Below are 18,923 nucleotides of genomic sequence, written 5' to 3'. Positions count from 1 at the left end.
ATTTTAACAATATTTGTTTTTCCAATCCATGAGCATGGAGTATCTTTCCATTTCTTTGTGTCATCTCCAATTTCTTTTATCAGTGTTTTATAGTTTTCAGAGTACAGGTCTTTCACCTCTTTGATTAGGTTTATTTCTAGATATCTTATTTTTGGTGTAATTGTAAATGGGATTATTTTCTTAATTTCTTTTCCTGCTGCTTCATTATTGGTATATAGAAATGCAACAGATTTCTGTACATTGATTTTGTATCCTGTGACTTTACTGAATTTGTCAGCTCTAGCAGTTTTTTGGTGGAGTCTTTCAGGTTTTCTATATATAGTGTCATGTCATCTGCAATAGTGAACGTTTCGCTTCTTCCTTACTGATTTGGATGCCTTTTCTTTTTGTTGTCTGATTACTATAGCGATGACTTCCAGTACTATGTTGAATAAAAGTGTTAAGAGTGGACATCCTTGTCTTGTTCCTGACATTAGGGGAAAGGTTCTCAGTTTTTCCCCACTGAGGATGATGTTAGCTGTGGGCTTTTCATATATAGCCTTTATTATGTTGAGGTGTGTTCCCTCTAAACCTACTTTGTTGAGGGTTTCTAATCATGAATGGATGTTGTACTTTCAAATGCTTTCTTTGCAGCTATTGAAATGATCATTTGGTTCTTGTCCTTTCTCTTATTGATGTGATGTATCACTTTGATTGATTTGTGAATATTGAACCACCCTCACTCATAACCCAGGAATAAATCTCACTTGATCTCAGTGAATTATTTTTTTAATGTATTGTTGGATTTGGGTTGCTAATATTTTGTTGAAGATTTTTGCATCTCTGTTCTTCAGGGATATTAGCCTGTAGTTCTTTTTTTTTCTTTTTTCTCTTTCTTTCTTTCTTTCTCTTTTCTTTTCTTTTCTTTTTTTTTTTTTTTTTTGTAATGTCTTTATTTGATTTTGGTACCAGGGTAATGCTAGCTTCATAGTATGAATTTGGAAGTTTTTCTTCCTTTTCTATTTTTTGGAATATTCTTCTTTGAGAAGAATAGGTATTAACTATTCTTTAAATGTTTGGTAGAATTCACCTGTGAAGCCATCTGGTCCTGGACTTTTGTTTGTTGGGAGTTTTTTGATTGCTGATTCAATTTCTTTACTGGTAATTTTTATCTCCATTTTAAAGATGAGAAACCTGAGGCACAGAGTATTCAATATGACCAAGATCACAACATAGATCAAGTGGAAAGTACATCAGGGTCTGAGAAATAAGTGTCTGGAAATAGGATATTTGCCATTCAATAAATTGAGGCAAAGAACACAACAGAAAGAACTAAAGAGTGGAAGGAAGGAAGGAAGGAAGGAAGGGAACAGAGGGAAAGAGGAGGGGGAGGACATGAAGGAGAGAGATGTGGAAAGAAGAAAAAAAAAAAACACTACCAAGAACATGTCACCAAAAGTTGGTAGATTTTTTTTTTTAATTATTTTTTTAACGTTTATTTATTTTTGAGACAGAGAGAGACACAGCATGAACGGGGGAGGGGCAGAGAGAGAGGGAGACACAGAATCGGAAGCAGGCTCCAGGCTCTGAGCCATCAGCCCAGAGCCCGACGCGGGGCTCGAACCCACGGACCGCAAGATCGTGACCTGAGCTGAAGTCGGATGCTTAACCGACTGAGCCACCCAGGCGCCCCAAGTTGGTAGTTTTAAAGTTGGAAGGGGTCATTCAGAAATGGAATTGACCACAAGGTGAAATGATCTCTGAGAGAACAAAGGAGGAGAGTTGCTCTGTGGATTCATGTTTTAATTCTAAGGAATGGTTTTCCTGTCTCATACTGGATTGTGTCTGGCTAATAGTATGTATGAGAAAGCCTCTGTATGTGCTTGACCTATATCTTGGAGCTTTTGGGTTTTGGGCTAGAAAAGGAAGGGGTTTTGTGCTAAAGAATGAAGAGGATATTGGAACCAATCTCTGCCCAGCCTCTCTTGTGGGGTTGGAGCCCCAGGGAGGAAAGAATGGACTGTCTTTGAGAAAGCGTTGAGAGAAGCTGTATCAGGCCCAAGACAAGACAAGAAACAGTCCTCCCCTGGGAGGCAGCCATTCCTTCCCCTTCTGCATATACCCTAGGCTGTGCTGGCTCTTCAGGGATTTCCAGAGCAGATTCCTGGGACAGACATTAGGGTTCTCACTAGGTTCTCCTAGTGTCACTGAGAGTTCTCTCAAGGAGATAATGGACCTTTCCCAAGGGATGGGGCAGATACTGCCACTGACGGGGGTGGCACACTACTTTCTTTAGCAGAAGAACTGAGCAGGGGAGAGGCTGCTCATGTAAGAACAAGACTATGGGGAGCTTATAAATAACCTCGGTGGGACAAAGGAAGCCTGGTTTGAACTGGCCAGCTGGTGGTTATGATGTAAACTAGTGATGCAGTCACACATGTTCTATGTTTTGGGTAATGACTTCACTCAGCAAACCAAAATGGAAAATTGGAAATGTGGTATTGTGGTATAATCTCATGAATACAATGGGATTGAAGGGTGGAAATTAATGAAAAGTCCAAATTACAGTTTACCAAAAAAATATATAGATACAGATATACAGGTATATTTAGTGTGTGTATATATATATATATATATATATATATATATATATATATACATCTATAAATAACTCCAAAAATAAGATATTTTTAAATATTTTATTTTATTTTATTTTAATTGTATGTTATATTATTTTTTGAGAGAGAGCATAGCTGGGGAGGGGCAGAGACAGAGGAGAGAGAGAGAATCCGAGGCAGGCTCCCCACTCAGCACAGAGCCCAACTCGGGGCTTGATCCCATGACAGTGAGATCATGACCTGAACTGAAATCAAGAGTCAAACGCTTAACTGGTTGAACCACCCAGGCACCCCTATAATTTTTAAATTTTTAAAATAAATGTGTTTGGGGAACCTGGGTGGCTCAGTTGGTTAAGCATCCGACTTTGGCTCAGGTCATGATCTTATGGTTTGTGAGTTCTAGCTCCACATCTGGCTCTGCTCTGACAGCTCTGAGCCTGCTTTGGATTGTCTGTCTCCCTCTCTGTCTCTCTGCCCCTCCCCTGCTCTCACTCTCTCTCTCAAAAATAAATAACATTAAAAAAAAAACCTTTAGGGGCACCTGGGTGGCTCAGTCAGTTGAGCATCAGACTTCAGCTCAGGTCGTGTTCACACAGTTCGTGGTTTAAAGCCCTGCATTGGGCTCTGTGCTGACAGCTCAGAGCCTGAAGCCTTCTTGGGATTCTGTGTCTCCCTCACTCTTGCCCCTCCCCCGCTTGCACTCTATCTCTCTCTCTCTCTCATAAAATAAAATAAAATAAAATAAAATAAAATAAAATAAAATAAAATAAAATAAAATAAATGAATAAATAAATAAATATTTTAAAAATGTAAGATGGGTTTCAGGGTTCTTATAAACTTAGAAATTATGTCAAGCAACCCAAGTAGACTTATAATATGAGCTACTTGGGATCCTATGATGTCCAAGAACAATGGATATGTGATGTATATAAAACTGTATTGCTAAGAAGGAAATTGGAGGAAGCAAACATTCAAATTTAGAGTTTAACTTGGACTGTCCCTCCCAGCACTCTCCCTCTCACTTACCTGACCCTGGCCACAAGGGCCTGCTAGCTCTTCCTCCTTGATTATAAGACTCACTCCAATACAGCATCCTTCACAGATGGTTCCCTATATATGAGATTCTCTTGTCTTTAGGCTTGCACAGAGAAGTTACTGTGTGTTGGGGATGAATCACTGTGTGGCTAGGAATTAGTTATGAAAATATAATCCTTTCTCTGAAGAGGGAATCTGGCAGCCAATTTACTTGAATGGGTCATCCATAGTAAATGACTAACTAATGGACATTAAAAAAGAGTTACCCACAGGAATGGCCTTTGTCTCTTTAAGAAAATGAGTAAACACATAAGTCTTAAGACTTTGAGTCATGAGGCCTGTGGCCCAGCAACAGCAACGCACCACTTCCCTTAAGGGGTTAGCTGCTGGGATAGCCAAAAGAGTTGTTATAGAGACAAGGGATGAGTCACCCTCTTGCCTTTCTTTCTGGTTATCTTGAGTCATTTCAGAGATAGATAAAGCTCATGCCTCACTACTTAGCGGGCTTACATCTAATGGTGGGATCAGACATGCTTTTGGCTTCACCTCCTTACTCACATGTCCCCTTCGGTGCCAATTTAATGCTTCTTAAAACTAACAGAAGGATTTTGCTGTGATCAAGGTGTGCCCAGGGAATTTATAACTTCTATACATGCAGTAAAAAGGACTCATTAGTACCCAACCTGAAGCCTTTACAAACTCTTCCAAGATAAGTGTAAAATGCAATCTAGGGGCATCTGGGTGGCTCAGTCAGTTGAGTGTCCAACTCTTGATTTTAGCTCATGTGGTGATCCCAGGGTTGAGGGATGGAGCCCTGCATCTGGCTCCAGGCTGAGTGTGGAGTCTGCTTGGGATTCTCTCTCTCTCTCTCTCTCTCTCTCTCTCTCTCTGTCTCTCTCTCTCTCTCTGTCTCTCTCTTTCCTCTGCACCTCTCCCTGGCTCTCTCTCTCCCTAAAAAAAAAAAAAAAAAAAAAAGCAGTCTAATAAAATCATTAAAAACATCAAGGAGTAACTTCTATGTACAGATCACTGTGCTGTTTGAAATCAGGGAGAAGCCCAGTATTAATCCTCAGACAATAGGTTGGCTGATTTATACAGGTACAGAGATTTTAGGACCATGATGCAAAGGCAAGAGCCCTAGGAGAGGCAGCTCTCCCGGATGGGGAGGCTCAAATAACAGATTCATCTTCCCACAATTTTAGAGGCTGTAAGTCTGAGATCAAGGTGTCTACAGGGTTGGTTTCTTCTGAAAGGCCTCTGTCCCTGACTTCTAGATAGCTGTCTCCTCCCTGTGTCCTCACGTGTTCTTTCCTCTGTATATGTCTTTGTCCAAATTTCCTCTTATAAGGATACCACTCTTATTGGAGTAAGGCCCACCTTAATGACCTAATTTTAACTTAATTACCTCCTTAAAGACCTTATCTCCAAATACAGTCATTCTGAGGCACCGAGGGTTAGGATTTCAACATACAGAATTTGGGGAGACACACTTCAGCCCACAACAGAGAGCGAATGGGAAGGAACGGGGAGAGGACAATTGTTATTTTAGTTGGTGTGGTCAAGGAACATTCCTCCAAGGAGGTCATGTTTGAGCTGAGATAACAAGAAGGGGGCAGCCATGTAAAGATCAGAGGAAAGAGGGGACAACGCAACGGAGACAATGGCTGGAATAGATATCTATTGCACGTCTCCTGCCCTGGAAGCCCTCTCCTTGCCATACTCACAGGGCGGCTCCCAGCAGCTATGTTAGCACCTCATGACCTCTCACCCGAGCCAGAGTTGATAGAATCAGGAGTGAACTATTGAAACAAGCTGAGCACTTGGAGTTTCTCACCTGGGATTTCAGCCCCTGAGAGACCATCAGTCACTTGGTACGTGTGGCTGTGAGACAAGAAAGTACTTCAACTCCTGGTTCCAGGCCTTTTCAGAGGGCTAGTCTCATTTCTGCATTTGGATTTTATATGTTACTCTTGCCACCACCCCACACCCCATGGCCTTTAAAATCCTTTTTTCTTCTTGGGCTTCCTGGAACGGGTTTCTGTCACAAGCCACCAAGTCACACCCTAACACAGAATGTAGGCCCTCAGGGAACTCCCCGGAGAGTCTGCATTGATTGTGGAAGCCTGCATCCTCCTTGTGTGCTGCTCTAGAGTTGCACTGGAGAGAACTGGCTTCTGGTGATGTCGCCATAGCTACTGCTGTTTGATTCCTATTCCAGGATGTCTTCACTTGAATGCACACTGCCCACCCAGGGGCATGGGAGACACTCTACTATTGGGAAGACTTTTCTGGGAACTTGGCCTTGGGTTGCACTTTCTCTGCTAGGCAGCCTGTCCACTGTCAGCTCAGGCTTGCTCAGATCCACAATTTTCTGGTCTTCATCCCTAACAAATCCCCAGGAGTTCTGGCCTCCATCGTGCTATATTCTGCTTCCCACGCATCCCTCAACAGATTCTTTCCTCCTCTCTCCCCCACAAATCATGCTTTCCCTCACAAAAAAATACATTGCTTGCTTTATATGGATTTCCCATATAAAGCATATATGGGCCTTTACTGAAGCTGAAGCAGTCCAAACACACTGACTGCAACCTCTCCAACCCACTAGTCTGCCAGGTTGGGGAAAGCAGAGGTGAGGAGGCCAGCTGGAAAGTGCATCTGACCCTGTTGATAGGCATCGCCTCCCTGGAGCCCCAGAGCTCTCAGTGCAAACAGAACTCTGGACATTGCAGGGTGGTGGCAGGTCGGGCAGAGCAGGACTGACAGGCTCTTGCGGAGATCCATTGGCAACGTGCTGTGCATATTTTCAATGCATTTGCTAGTCAGCAACCATAAATATCTCTGTGGAATGAACTGGGGAGATCTGGTTTGTGTAGAAAATAGGAGAATGTGAAGGAGGATTTTCCCCTTTCTGAAACTTTGTAGGGCATGCCATGTACTCTGAATGCACAAGGACAGAATCAAGGTCATGAGCCTTGAAGAGAAGCTTAGAGGCACCTAGTTACAGCTGACTGTTTACTATAAACTGTGGAAGTCTGTTGCCCACAAAATCACATTTTAAATCATATCAGAGCATGAGGCAGAAAATGGTGATAGGTATTTCTCAGGGGAAGGCTAATTCCTTCTAATCCAAGTTGTAAATCAAACCTCTCCAAATCCCTTATTATCATTAGCTGTAATAACTCTGATCATGGGACACTCAGAGCTACCTGCCCATGATCCAATCAGGAGTAGATGTCAAGGGTCTTACAATTCAATAAGAAGCTTCTGTTTGCTCTACATCTAGCATTGAACTGAAGGTGGGGTAGGAATTAGGCCATGAAAAGTACAGTTCATGTTTATAGAGATGAGAGTGGGCATTATAACCTTGAAGTTAGTAAAAGCCCTTCCTGGGGGCAAAGAAAAAGAGCTGAGGGATTGATTCCTCTTGATGTCTTCATATAAAAGCAAGAAAAGTCTACCCACTACTGGTATAGCATTCCAGGAGATTAACTGTTATTTATTACCTCCCTTCCAGATAAACAACAGTTTCAACTATAACCATTATCACTACCCACTGCTCATCCTGCCTCCGCTGCCAACTTGTTCATCACGTCATCAGTTAGGCATAACCTGTCTCCTGTAGAGGACACACAGGTAAGACATGTTTCCTGCCCTCAGGGAAGTCCCAACTGTTGGGTCAGACACCCACATACATAACTACGGTACAGTGTAATGACTGCTGGAGCAGCGGAACAGGGTGCGTGCTATAGGAGGATGGAGCAAGGGACAAGGTATTCTTCCAGGAAGTGCAGAAAGATGGGGGAGGACCAATGGAAACAGCCTGACCAGATCCAGTGAGGGCCAAGTGTGCCCATGCGGGCAATGGGAGAGAACACTTACGTTGGTTTATTGTGCACCAGAGGTCTGCCAGGCACTTTCTATCACTTAACTCCTTTCATCCTCACAACAACCCTATTTTCCTCCATTTTGCTAATAAGGAAACTGAGGCTCACAAAGTCAAATAATTTGCTGAGAGTCATACAACTAAGAAGTGGCTGATGTGGGGTTTGAGTCCATGCTGTGAACCGTGGTGCTATTCTGTGCTGCCCGAGAGAGCTCAGGGAAGTGTAGGGGGAGGTGGGTGCGCTCTAGTCAGATTCTGAATGGCCATTAATGCCTATGCTTTATTATTTTTTTAAGTTTATTTATTTATTTTGAGAGAGAAAGAGTGAGAGGGGGAGGGGCAGAGAGAGAGAGAGAGAGAGAGAGAGAGAGAGAATCCCAAGCAGGCCTCGCACTGCCAGCACAGAGTCGGATGCGGGGCTCAAACTCACGAACCATGAGATCATGACCTGACTGAAACCAAGAGTTGGATGCTTAACCAAATGAACCAGCCAGGTGCCCCATGGGGACCCTTTTTAAACAGACATGATTAGATATATCTTTGTTTTAGAGGGATAAAGCACAGGCTGGATGAATGATGAATCAGGGGAAAGAGGGGCCGAAAGGGACAAAGAGACATAAGAGACTATTGTAAAACTCCGAGAGACCATCCAGAGCAGTGGCAATGGGAGAAGGAAGAGGTTATCTCCATTTGTTTACCAAAGAAGTTTTAGAGCTGGATGGCGAATACCTGGCATGTATACCACCACCCACAGCGAAGCCAGGAACTGAGGTCAGATGCTGGTGAGATCAGAGGCTGCCTCAGAATCCTTCCCAACACAGTGCTCTCAACATAGTAGTAGCAACTACTAATTGATCAGAGCCAGTATATTACATGAAACCTATTTGCCATCCTTTGTTGGAAGGGACATTTCAGGTGTGAACTCTAATAGGACTCAATGGCACATGGAATGCCTGAATGAGGAAAAGAGGATAGTCACAGATAACTTTCAGGCTTCTGACTTGGGTGCCTGAATGGAAAGTGATGTTATTTGTTCAGACAGAGAACAAAGGAGAAACAGGTTAGGAGGGAAAACCATGAGCTTTGTTTTGTAGATACTCAGATCTCAAATCTGAGATACTCAAATACTCCTTGAGGGGTGTGGTGCCTCCCTAAGATTCTCTCTCACACAAGAAAGAGAGAAAGAGAGGAAGAAAGAATGAAAGGAAGGAAGGAAGGAAGGAAGGAAGAGAAAGTGTCATTGAGGTGTGGAAAGTGAATGCCATCTCCCAGAATGAATAGAAGGGAGGAGGGCTAAGGATAGAACCCTGGGAACCCCAATCCCTCAGCATTGTAAGGAGAAAGAAGAGTGCACTGTCTGATAGGGAAAGAACATTAACAGATGGAGGTAGTCAGGGGTGTTAGACACTGAGGAGAGGTCAAGAGCAATGTTGAAAGTTGCAGTGAGGATTTGGTAATGGGGAGATCCTTGGTGCCCATCTTGAGAGAGCATTTTCAGTAGTATGGGTTTGGTAGGAACCAAGTAGGAACAACTTATGTCGTTCAGTGGCTGAAAAGAAGGTGAGGAATATAAAACTACTCTGTCAAGAGCTCTGAAGGCGGGGTTAAGGGTGTAAACCAGAGCATGAGCAGGAAGGATCAAGTGAATAGGAGGAGATAGAAGTTGAAGAGGGGAGGCAGCAGGTACACACAGAAGCAAGAAGAGATTAATTAAGAACTAAGAACAAGGAGGAATTCTTGGAAACAACAGACATTTATCACAGAGTGTAATTTTACATTTATTGGTGTGATTCTTACCACGAGTCCAAGGCTCTCTTTTGGTCACTATTTTATCCTCAGGGCCCAGTAAAACACCAGCCACTGAATAAATATGCGCTCCATAGAGTGAATAAATGGCTGCATGACATTGCTTCTTCTTAGACCTGAAGGAAGGAGTCACTGGACTAATGTTCTTGGTAGTAGGGGTTGGAGAAAATCATTTTTAGCTGGTGATAAATGAATTCAGCAGAATTCATATAAAAGCTATACCAGAATTATCACTCTTTTTTTTTTTTTTCCAAAGTTTATTTATTTTTTTGAAGTGGTCCGAAGTGGGCTCCATGCTGCAGCAGAGAACCTGATACGGAGCTTGAACTCACGAACCGTGAAATCATGACCTGAGCCAAAGGCAGATGCTTAACTGACTGAGCCACCCAGGTGCCCCTAGAATTTTTCCTTTTAAAGGTAAAGAAAGAGAGGGAAGGCAACGGTCATTATTTCCTTTAAGAAATACACAAAGACGTGGGAGGATTTGTGACATCAGTAATTAGTGATGGAGGTGGTACTTTCTTTATAATTTTCTCATTTCCAGAACTAACAAGGGGCACCTCAGTGGCTCCGTTGGTTGAGGGTCCAACTTTAGCTCAGGTCATGATCTCATGGCTTGTGAGTTCAGCCCCATGTTGGGCTCTGTGCTGACAGCTCTGAGCCTGGAGCCTGCTTCAGAATCTGTGACTCCCTCTCTCTCTGCCCCTCGTCTGCTCACACTCTGTCTCTCTCTTTCAAGAAACAAAAACAAAAACAAACAGTAAGAAGTAACACCCAAGATACATACAGAGTAACCAGCTCAGTTTTCTAGCATTTATCTGGTCAGCAGAAGCTTTCTAGAAGAAATACGCTTAGAGAAGCACTACTTTTTAAAATATAAGTATGGTCAAGTCTGGGGAAAAAAATGTTCCTTCTGCTTGTGTCTTTTTTCCCCTTGGGATTAAAAAAAAATTTTTTTTAATGTTTTCCCTTTGCCATAGCCTGTGAGGAAACAATTATATAGCTGTTTGCCAAAAAACACAATAGTGGCAGTGACATCATCAATTTGTGCCTCTTTATAATTAAGATGAGATTGATATGAAAAAATATTTTTATTCCTTTAATGATACTGTAAATTCTATGTTATTGCTTCTGCTCTTTCTCATCTGCTTATCTGCTTTTTCTGAAGGGTAGACACTTTAATACATCAATCATTTCCAGGCTCCCGAGTTATTTTAGACAGCTCTCTCTAACTGTGTCACTGCCTGTTCCTCACCACCTCTTTATATTTTCAAACGTCAGTGAATTCTGGGACAGGAATCAGTGGCACCTCAAGGACACAGAGCAGGCCCTAGGGCCTCAGACTTCCCACTTCTAGAAGGGATAGAACCCCTGTTCCTTATGGGGATTGTATGGTTGAGTGCTAACTCCTTTATTCTCTTGAAACGGGTATGAAATTCTTAGAGGACAAGTTTGAGTAAGGAAAACCCAATAAAGTTTTGACTCAGAGGTCAGTTGGCCTTACAGAGGCCTCCAGCTTCAGTCCTCCCAAAGCTGGAGAAGAAGCAGAGTCCAAAGAAATGGGTTCCTTGACCATTGTTCCCCAAAGCCAATACCCTATAGAAAAGATGTGTCAATGCTTTGGGTTAGGTCTCTGGCTGTTTTTTTTTGTTTGTTTTTTGAGAGAGAGAGAGAGACAGAGAGTAAGTGGCGGAGGGGCAAAGAGAGGGAGACACCAAATCCAAAGCAGGCTCCAGGCTCTGAGCTGTTGACACAAAGCCCGTCATGGGGCTCTAACTCATGAACCATGAAATCGTGAACCATGAGATCATGACCTGAGCCAAAGTCTGACATTCAACCCACTGAGCCACCCAGGTGCCCCTCTTTGGATGTTTTTTAAAAGCTGGTGCTGGCAGTTCCCCCATATTATCACAGTGGAAATCAAATCATGTGCTTCTGTGTTTGGACATCAGGGCACCTCCTATTGCTCGCTCAGTGGGTTTAGAGTCGTTTGTTATGTGCCCAAGCAAGAGTATCTCTGGGGAAATCCCTTCTTGTCCTGCTGCTACAGGTAAGCGTGTCCAAGCATTTAGAAATAGGGCGTTCTCACAATTTTAGTGCATGTGGGGAAATCACAGATGAAACTCAAGCCAAAAAGCACGGTTTATTGGCTGAGTTGGCAGCAAAGACTCTCACCACCCAGGAGACTTGCCTCAGACAAGTATGGAGTCTTGAATCTGGGTGTAGCCCCTCGAGGTAGATCAAAGCTCCAGACTTGATTTGAAGTCACAGGGAGCCTGGGCAGTTGAACGGAAGCAGTGGATATTCTGGCGCTAGTCAAAGCCATAATGATCTGCAGTTCAGTCCTCTGTGCACTAGGGCATGGTAGAGGAGACAGAGGTACTCTGGGTGGGATTGTGGGCAATCCTATATTCATATTCAGGGCCCATATTCATAAAGAGCCTTAAATTTGACCTTTTGTGCTATCTGCAGGTGAGGTTATGAATTCAGACACAAAGTTATACTTTCAGGAGGGAAATAAAGACAATGTTCATTATATAATTTTAATTTTAAAAGCACAAACATTAAAAATACTATGATTTGGGGGCACCTGGGTGGCTTAGTTGGTGAAGATTCAGACTTTGGCTTAAGTCATGATTTCATGGTTTGTGGGTTTGAGCTTCATGTCAGGCTCTGCGCTGACAGCTCAGAGCCTGAAGCCTGCTTCAGATTCTGTTTCTCCCTCTCTCTCTGTCCCTACCCCACTTGTGCTCTCTCTCTCTCAAAAATAAATAAACATATTAAAAAATAGTATGATTTTATTTTCATTTATTTACTTTTTAAGTAGGCTCCACACCCAATGTGGGGCTTGAACTCACGACCCTGAGATTAAGAGTTGCATGTTCTACCAACTGATCCAGCCAGGGGCCCCAGTATACTAAAATTTTAAAATCTTGTTTAGCCATGTGCATGTTTTTTTTTTAGTATATCAGGAGCCTCAAAAGTAGAATTGATCTGCCTTCCCTCTGTTTTCCTGCTAACAAAGGGGCTTTTAGTGTGGATTGAATAACTAGGAGCCATACATTCTGAATAATACAGGCTTATGGAGAGTTTACCAAGAGAAACAGTTCTACATCCTTTTCCTGGGAGTCACACATCCTCTGTTCACCTTCAGGAGTGTGTTGACCACAGGCAGCCTCTCCCTCCTGTGTCGAGGTTGCCAGAATGACAGTGGGGTACACACAGATCCCAGGAACCTGAGACTCAGCTTCCTCCCATGAGTGGCTTCCTTCCTTGAGTGGCTCCACCCATCTACTAAGCACCTTGGGTGGTGGGGAGACCAAAATGTTAATGGTATATCTGGAAGAGAGCACATGAAAAGAGACATAATAATAGTGCTGGTTTCTCCCTCTGTGTGAGGGAAACCAAATCTCATGAGGATTTATAGTTCATGTTTTGCCACAGAGCTGAGCTCTCACTATCCCCAAGGCCTTTGAGATGAAAGACGACAGTAAGGCTCATTTCTCCCTTGGCTGTTCACGCATCATCAGTCACTGAGGCTGCACCTCAAGCCTTTTATCTAGAAATACATTGAGGTTAATGAATTCAGAGTATCAAAATAATCAGCCACAGAGCTTTGGTGTTCAGGCCTTTTAGTTAAACAGTGTAAGGCCCAGGACACCAAGAATCCCCAGTGAAGATAGACAAATAGGCAGTGATATCTGGGGGGGGGGGGGGGGGGGGGCGTGATAGGAATGACAATCCCTTTTTAATTCGATCCAACAAATGTTTATCTAGGCCTCCTCGGGGTGAGCACTGTGCTGGGTCCCAGGAGGAGAAAGAATTTGCTTCTTGTCTTCAGAGACTTTATGGGCAGTTTGGTGTCATTCAGACTTCAGGCTTTGAAGTCACTGAGATCGGTGTGTGAAGGTGCTTGATGGAGAAACTGTCACATACAGGACTTGAGTAAAGTGTGGTTCCTTTTCTTTTATGCCAGCAGTTTTGCTCTCCCCAGCCCTCTCAAGGACTGGCCACCTGAGTCCCGGATCCTGGCTGTGTCTCCGTACTGTGCTACCAGAGCTGGCAGAAGCCAGACACCTTTTTGGCCCTTTGTTCAAGTATGCTCCTTATACCTCCACACTCAGTGTTCCTTCTGCTCTCCAGGATGCTTATCTGCAGCCCACGCTGAACCTCCTAGATGCTGCCTGCCTGGATTTCTCAGATCCATCCCTGGTCTATCCTGTCCTGATACCACCTGGCCTGGCCTGATACCTCTGGGCTATGTCAGTTTTACTATTGAAATAATCTCTGATATCTCCAGCTCCAGGCAAGTCCGTCTTCTTAAACCTTACCTTTGATTATGTTACACCTGCTCTGAAACCATCAGTGACTCCCATGGCCTCTGAATTCAAATGAAACCTCAGCCTGAGGGTCTCAGCTTGGCATGATGTAGCCTAGCCCACCTTTTAAGTTTCATCTTTCTTCCCACCAGTGTGTAACATACCAGCCTTAGTGGCTCTACCCTCAGTGGACTAATTACACTCCTTGAATATGTTCTTTCCTTCTTGTATCCTTTGCTCTTGCTGAACTTTGATGGAATTTCAGCATAGGAAGTTAGAGGAATATGGAAAAAGATGACTGAAGGAACATGAACAAAGACATAGATGGGAGTGGGGAGTGGAGACCAGAGAGGGGACATGTCTGGTTACTGGACATTGGGCACTTAGGATTCCAGAATCATAGCTCCTAGAAAGGAAGCTAACTGGATCATCTGGTCTACCCCTGGCCTTCAGGCTGGGAAAATATTTTTGTTTCCATTCTATAAATCAGATGGTCAAGGCCCAGAGAGTTTAAGTGTGTTTAGACACACAAGTTGGGGTCATCCTATAGAATCCTTTAAAGCCAGATTAAAACTTATCGTAAGTTCAGTCACTGATGGAGACTATGGAAAGCTCTCACTGTGGCAATGGCATAATTAGAACTATTTGGGGCAGTATTTTCAAACTGTGGGATATGGCCCATTAGTGGGTCACAAAGTCAATTTCTTGGGTCATAAATTTTAAAATGTCAGAGTACAGCATTGCTTTGTAAGTTTTATATGTGTGTACTGGGTTGTGAAGTAAAATATATTTCTTATTGAGTGTCATGGCCAAAAAAGTTTTAAATCTCCAGTTTTAGGAAGATTTGTCTGGTGGCAAATCATAGGCTGAATTATAGGTGCAAGGGAGGAAACTTGAGGCAGGGAATTCTAGTTGGGATGCTGTTGTCATAGCCTAAGTAGACAGTAAGAAGGATCTAGATGGGAAGGAGAAGCCATGGAAAGGGAAAGGAGGGGAAGACATGAAAGATTCTGTGGGGTAAGAGTCTCAGGATGTGAGGATTAAGATTGTGGGGCTCAGAGGGAGGGGAAAAAGACAGTCAGGGTTGACTGAAAGTCATACTCAGGTGCTTCGGAAAATGCTGGTGCCCATATCCAAGGAGGAAAGTTGGGTGAAGGAGCTGGTTTGAGGACCAGCATGAAAGACAGATGGAAAGACACACAACCACCATCAGGTATTAGATCAGTCAGGTTCCCACTGAAGAATCCACTGAGATGGTTCCAATGCAAAGACCTGAAGGAAGGGAGGACTTCCAGAGCTGTTGGCAGGCTGAGGGGAGCCAACTTGCATGATGAGGAACCCTAGATTAACCACAGTAGGAAGTTCTTCCTGTCAGATTCCTCTGCAACCCAAGCTTACAGGGCACCACCTCTCTATTCTTCTACCCTCCCACCCCTGAGATGAGTCCACTACTGTTCATTGGTTTGTCACTACCATTACTCCTACTGCTGCTATTATGTCTACCCTCACCATCACCACAGGCAAACTTCTGTTGAATCCTCATCTTGTGCCAAAGGCTTTACATGTGTTATTTCATTTAATCACATTTACCTCTTGAGTTGGTCCTATCATTATTCCAACATTACAGATAAAGAAGTAGAAACTCAGGGACACTTAAAAACCAAGTCCACACAATTAGTAAGTGGCAAAGCTGTAATATAAAGCCAGGAAGTCTGATTTCTTGACCACTCTTAATCACTGCCATGCACCACTGATTACTGAGAAATAGAAGATAACAAAGGTAGCAAATGACAGGGCAGTTAACCAGAGCGAAACTTAGTTTATAGTAGCTGGTGATGTCATACTTTGATGCAAGTAGGACCGGGCATCTTGTGTTTCTGCATCCCTAATTCCTTTGTAGAAGCTCTAGTGGGACTTGTTGGTTTAGGTTTTATCTAGGAAATCATCCTCCTACTCATCCACTGCCTCAGGGTTGGATACTAGAGTCATAATCTCCAATTTCAGACAGGGGAGGGATTGGGTTGCCCTAGTTGTCTGATTGTGGCCTGTGCAGCCTCTTCCAGAAACTTCTCAGATTTCACTCTGGTTAGGGCCTCTTGGTTGCCTTTTGGCCCTTGTGCTCCGAAGTTGTTTGAATCTAATCTAGGTTGGGAGCCCAGGGATTCTTCTCAGGGCCTCAGGTCCCCACACCAACTAGAGTTGGCCTTCTTTGCTTGGACCAGCTCCTGTCCCTGTGCAATGTGCCTGTGATGTGTGTTACCCAACCAAGAGTTAAGATTGGTTCTGCCTTTAGTCAAACTTCAGACAGTCCGAGTAGCTTTCTGGATCTTACTTTTCCAGCAGCTGAGTGGCCCCAGCCAGTATCCTAGGACCTGTCTGCCTTCCACCTATACCTCCAACATTCTCCAGCTGACCTTCTTATACATTCACTAGATCTAAACTGCTCACTAGGTCCTTTTCTCAAGGTGGAAGGGCCTGACATCCTATTTGGCTCATTGAAGTGAGTCCTGTGAGGATTAAGCAAGGCTTCCCTAGCTCATGCCCAAAGCCCCACGTTCTCTCCAAGCTGCCTTCTGATGACTCATTGCCCTCATGGCCAGGCCTTCCTACCCTACTTTATTTTAGGAAATGACTTTTGAAAATGGTCTCATTTTTTTCTTTAACAATAGAAAAGTAATGTTTACCCACAGGGAGCAAGAATGATAATCCCCAAATGCTAGTAATAACACACGCACACACACACACACACACACACACACACACACACTCAAAAAAGGAGCTTTCTAAAACCAGTTTTACAAGGAAGGGCACAGGTAAGGCTCTCCTGGTGAAGGTGGTGGAGTGGTAACTAAGTAAAACTTTGGTTTGTGAGCATAATTCACTCCGGAAACATGCTTGTAATCCAAACTGCTCATTTATCAAAACAAATTTCCCCATAAGAAATAATGGAAACTCAGATGATTCATTCCACAAAAATATTCATATAAAAATGATTATAATACTGTAATATAATACAAAATAATAAAACACAAAATATAAAGAAAAATAAATTAAGCTGCACTTACCTTTGAAAACCTTTGGCTGGTATAAGGGAGACAAGAGAGAGGAGGGTTATTGTGTAGGACAACTTTCACTACCACTAATGGAATCACTGCTATCTATCAGCTCAATGGAATTTTTCTGCACAGGGGCCATTGTATACGCTCACACAGGTGTTGACTATAGTACAGTATTAAACTCTTGTCATATAGTGTATTTAATGTAACTGGCAATAAGGCAGCAGAGGAAAGGGTCTATATCTGCAAGCCGCCTGACTTAGAATGAAGCAAAGCATTCCTAAGCTTACTCTTGGATGGAAAAGCAAAGGACTGTCCATAGGTGCTTTGAAGTGACAAAAAATACACTAGTGCCAGTTGTGGGCATCTTCCAACATTCTGAAAAATCACCGATTTCTGCCAAACACCATGGCCTGAGACCGAGCATCTGAGCATGAGAGACGATCACCCACAGTCCCACAGCAAGAAGAGACAGAGAGAGAAGAACCATTGTGATCATGTGATGTTCAGCATACATACTACTCCTATTGCAAGACATTTCTTGTTTATCAAGTTAAAATTAATCAGAAATGTTTGCTCATCTTGTGGAACAACTGCAGAACAAATTACCTGCAACCCAAGGTTTTACCGTACTTTGTTTCCATTGCTTCCGCAAGTAGAGAAAGTGCTTCCAACTGGACAGGAGAAAAACAGGGCAGTTCAGAACAATGTAAGCCTGAGGTAAATGGCTGTCAGGAAGAAAAATCTAGCTACTTTAAGGGCCAAGTCTTTATGCCCAGGCAAATTATGTCCTAGGATGTGGGTTACAAACATTTTATTAGTATAAGTTCTTCAGACAAATCTTAAATGAACCCTAATTTAAAAATATTTACAAGATAATTTGTATATATTTTAAGTTAGAATTTATTTAGCATTCAATTATAAAGTTAATATATGAAGGAAAATTATTGTTTTGATGAATACCAAAATTCAAAATAATTAATAGGGGCGCCTGGGTGGCTCAGTCAGTTAGGCATCCGACTTCAGTTCGGGTCATGATCTCGCCGTTCATGAGTTCGGGCCCTGCGTCGGGCTCTGTGCTGACAGCTCAGAGCCTGAAGGCTGTTTCGGATTCTGTGTCTCCCTCTCTGCCCCTCCCCCGCTCATGCTGTGTCTCTCTGTCTCTGAAAAATGAATAAACCTTAAAAAATTTTTAAAAATAATAATTAATATAGATATAACCATTGCCAAGCTTGGCATTTAATTCACTTCTATATATAATTTTAGTTGCAAAGAGTAAAACAGATATATATATTTTTTAAATCAGTTTGCTTTGTCATCTATTGTATAAACAGACCCAGAAGTTTGAAAAAGGAATACCAAAACATTTTTAATTTCTAAATCAAATCATTAAGATTGTTGAATTTCTTGTCTTAGATACAGAAATGGAATATCCAACACTTTTTTTAATGCTTATTTACTTATTTTGGTAGAGAGAAAGAGAAAGAGTGCGAGAAGGGGAGGGGCACAGAGAGAGGGAGAGAGAGAAAGAATCCCAAACAGACTCCATGCTACCAGCACAGCACCAGATGCAGGGCTCAAACCTATGAACTGTGAGATCATGACCTGAGCCGAAGTCAAGAGTCGGATGCTTAACCAACTGAGCCACTCAGGCAATCCTACCCAACACTTTTTATAAGCAGGAGAGCCATGTGGCAGGTTATGCATTTGTTTGAAAGCCCACTGAGACCTAACATGGACCAAATAGGTGCTTTTGAGCCTTGTGTGACAGTTGACCGAGCACTGCATTCTTGGGACAGACACAAAAGGCCAGTGCATACCCATAAGCTTCCTAATCAATGACCTGACTAACTAGTCTATGGTGATAGAGTCAGATTAGTGGTGGGAGAGTAGCAAGGGCTAATGACTTTGAAAGGGGAACAAGGGAACTTTCTGAAATGCTAAACATTGTGTAAACCTTGTATGGGTAGTGGTTGTATGGAGTGCATATATGTGAAAATTCATGAGCTGTACACTTAAGAATTGTGCATTTTAACTGTAGACAAATTATACTTCAAGTCCCTGTTAGCCAAAAGACAGAAAGAGAGAGAGAGAGGAAAGGAGGGAGGGACCAAGATTTGCTCAAAAATCTGTCAGCAGAAATTTATGTGCTGGGGGTGCCTGGGTGGCTCAGTCGGTTAGGCGGCCGACTTCGGCTCAGGTCATGATCTCGAGGTCCGTGAGTTTG

The 18,923-nt window shown here is 43.0% G+C and overlaps 1 long non-coding RNA gene across 4 annotated transcripts in view; it reads left to right on the top strand.

Moving 5' to 3' along the window:
- Positions 1-18,923, top strand: part of LOC109268445 (uncharacterized) — a 59,139-nt gene that overhangs the window by 4,264 nt on the left and 35,952 nt on the right. For all 4 annotated transcript variants that reach the window (XR_002080665.2, XR_008417204.1, XR_008417203.1 and 1 more), the window contains exon 2: positions 7,147-7,265. This is a non-coding gene — a long non-coding RNA (uncharacterized LOC109268445). The remainder of the gene's footprint in view (positions 1-7,146; positions 7,266-18,923) is intronic.

This window comes from Panthera pardus, unplaced genomic scaffold (assembly GCF_024362965.1).
Source record: "Panthera pardus isolate Hobbes unplaced genomic scaffold, ASM2436296v1 HiC_scaffold_24, whole genome shotgun sequence".
In the NCBI taxonomy this organism is placed as follows: domain Eukaryota; kingdom Metazoa; phylum Chordata; class Mammalia; order Carnivora; family Felidae; genus Panthera; species Panthera pardus.
This window is presented reverse-complemented; position numbering and strand designations above follow the sequence as displayed.